Below are 3,571 nucleotides of genomic sequence, written 5' to 3' on the forward strand. Positions count from 1 at the left end.
TTCAAGAGATGGAGTCCGATGTTTGATGCCATGCATGAAAAGACTGATACATTTCCAGTTTGGGTGCGAGCCCCAGGCCTGCCCTCTTTCCTCTGGGTAGAATCGGTTTTCAGATCTATTGGGAACAGGCTGGGCACCTACCTGGAGGCGGACATGTCGTTCCTCCAAACTCACAATATGGCGATGGCTCGGATTTTGGTGAACCTAAACCCAAAGGGGGGCCTGGCGGAAAAGATAAACATTCAGTACAGAGAATACATCTTTGAGCAAATCCTTGACTATGAGCATCTCCCCTTCAGATGCCATAGATGTCATGTCTACGGACATCTAGCAAGGGACTGCCCCATGGGGAAGCGCAGAAGAAGATACCAAAAACCAGCAGAGGATGAAGGCATATTCGAGGCTCAGGAACCACAGGTTCAGGATCTGGGAACTATGAAGAACCCGTCGATGGAAGCAATGGAGGTGGACTTCCAGCTGGGGGAGAAGGAAAGAGAACAGAACCCGGTTAGCCCGCCAGGCAGGGATGGAAGGATCGGATCAGATCACGAAAAAGCAAGATCGCCCGAAACAGAGCCTGTCAATGAATGCCAGACTCAGCAGCCCACCATCGAACGTCCAGCTTCATTGAATCCATCGCCTGCAGGAGACCCTCCGGGTAGGAATCTAGACTCAAGTAACCCATCTTTAACTATCTTTGAATCTAAAGATGATTGCTTGAATTCTAGTCTGCTTTCTAAAAAACGCTCGCTTGATGATCAATTACAAATTGAAAACTCCGTTGAAATTATAACGGCTGCCATACCCTCCATTGATCTGAACGGCGAGGATGACATCCCTGAGGAAGTAAAACCGGTCTCGGCCTCCCAAACATGCCACTATAATCTAAGATCCTTAGATAAGAAACCTGAGCGTCTAGGATCTTTTGGAGGGATAGGTCGAACCTCTCCTCAAATAAAGAAAGTGAGGGGTAGGAAATCGAGCTTATCAAATGCAAAGGTTAGAGCAAAAATAGATGTTGCAGACGGGAAACAAATGACAATCCACGGGGCGCTTAGAGCAGGGAATCCCCATGAGCCTGTTATTAAATGATCCTGTTGTCCTGGAACTGCAGGGGTTTAGCCAGTAAACCCAAAAAACTGGCCTTAAAGGAACTTGTATTGAGTTCGAAGCCGGATTTTATTCTTTTGCAAGAAACTCTAGGTAATAGCACTGAAGTTGAAAAAGCTCTTACAGCCCTGCTCCCTGGATGGCGGTTTTGTGCATTGGACTCTAGTGGCCATTCGGGTGGGCTGGCTATAGGATATAAGGAAGGAAGAGTAAGGATTTTAAACCAGTGGGGTCTGCATCGTGCTATGGGAACAGAGATTCAATCCACAGATTTTGATGTTCCGCTTACAATTGTAAATCTATATGGGCCCTGTCAGGGAAGAATGGAATTCTGGAACGACCTCCTATCAAAAGATATAATGGGAAGAAGAAACATGGTCCTAGGTGGAGATATGAATTTCTCCTTAGGGAGAGCCGAAACCTGGGGTCCGGCGGCCAGAGAAGATTCGCTATCAGAATTCTTCCAAAACTTCATCACCTCCCATAATCTAATTGACATAAATCCAATTAAAATGAAACCTACATGGAGGAACCGAAGGGTAGGAGAAGCCAGAATTGCAAAGAGGCTGGATCGCTTTCTTTTGAGTGAAGACTTGACAGCCAGAATTCCTATGTTTCGGCAGTGGGTGGGAGAAGGGGGAAATTCGGACCATTTCCCGATCTTTCTGGAGTTATCCATACTACCCAGGAAGCCAGCAGCGCCATTCAAATTTAATGCAACATGGCTGAAAGAGGAATCCTATGAGAAACTGTTCAAGGAAACATGGATTCATCCAGATGGAAGATCCCAGGAGGGGAAAGGCTTTTTGTTCATGGAAAATTTAAAAAAATTAAAAAAGGCAACTATTGAATGGGCAAAATTAAGGAAGGAGAGACAAAAAGAGGATCTAGTCCTCATAAATGATGAGATTCAAAGGATGGAATGTACAGAGACAGACGGATACAGATCTCAGGAGTCAAAAGAGAAAATCTTACAGCTAGAAAAACAGAGGGACCAAATTCTTCTGGCAAATGAAGAGGAATGGAGGCTCAAGAGCAGGGCTATATGGCTGAAGGCGGGGGATGAAAACACGAAGTTTTTTCACAACTATGCTAAAGGGCGAAAAAGTGCAAATACAATATGGAAGCTAAAAAATGAGGCGGGTGAGGAGGTCAACTCATTCGAAGGAATTGCGGCCATGGGAAGAAATCACTTTCAGAGCCTGTTTGCGGATCAAGGGGAAATCACTCTAGCAGAAATTATCAGGACTGCTCAAAGTTTCCCTAGATACATTGAGGACGAGGAAGCAGAGAGTTTAATGCATGAAGTCTCCAAGGAGGAAGTAGAAAGTGTCATAAAATCAATGGCAAAAGACAAGAGCCCAGGCCCAGATGGATGGACCATAGAGCTCTTCCAACACTTCTTCGAAATTATTGGGACAGAACTAACAGAGGTAGTGGAAGAGTCTAGGAGGAAAGGAGAGGTATACAGCCCCTTCAACGCAACTTTTATAGCACTTATACCAAAGAAGGAGAATCCAGACACTTTTGAAGACTTCAGGCCCATATCTTTGTGCAACAGTATTTACAAAATCATTGCCAAAGTGATAGCAGTAAGGATTAAACCAATTCTGTCAAGATGCATCACAAATGAGCAGTTTGGCTTCCTGGATGGTCGGCAAATTCATGAAGCTATAGGGGTGGCTCAGGAAACTATCCACAGTGTCAAGCAAATGAAAAGAAAGGGAGCAGTGATAAAAATAGATTTATCAAAAGCTTATGATAGAATAAACTGGGTTTATATAAGGATGCTTCTTACCCATTTAGGATTTAAGTACGATTTTATCAGATGGATAATGGGATGCATCTCCAATGTAAACTTTGCAATTCTAATAAATGGCGCAGCCACTCCTTTCTTCAAAGGCTTCAGGGGGTTGAGACAAGGGTGCCCCTTATCACCCTTACTCTTCCTGTTGGTAGCTGAAGGCCTGAGCAATCTGATTCGATCGGCCAAAAGAGAGGGAGCAGTAAAAGGATTGGAAGTTGCGGTAAACATGTTCATTACTCACCTCCTGTTTGTGGACGACATTCTACTGTTCACGAATGGAGGTCAGAACGAAATCAAGGAATTCAAAAACATCCTGGATCTGTTCATGAAAGCGACGGGAATGCAAATTAACTATAGAAAGTCACAGCTTATCACTGAAGGCCTTAACAGAAATGAGAAAAGCCTGATTTCCTCCATTCTCCCCTTTGAAGTGCATAGCATGGAGAATCCTTTCAAATACTTAGGATTTTGGTTAAAGCCAAATGCTTATAAGAACCAAGATTGGAACTGGCTGGTGGCAAAAATTGAATCCAGAATATCTCAATGGAGCTACAAATGGCTATCCCGAGCAGGAAGACTGACTCTAATCAAATCAGTTCTCTTAGCTATGCCAGTCTATTGGGCTGCTTTAACATGGGTTCCAAAGGGGATTTT

Source organism: Pinus tabuliformis, chromosome 5_2 (genome assembly GCF_031772625.1).
Source record: "Pinus tabuliformis cultivar Carrire ecotype Pingquan chromosome 5_2, CPIR1, whole genome shotgun sequence".
NCBI lineage: Eukaryota > Viridiplantae > Streptophyta > Pinopsida > Pinales > Pinaceae > Pinus > Pinus tabuliformis.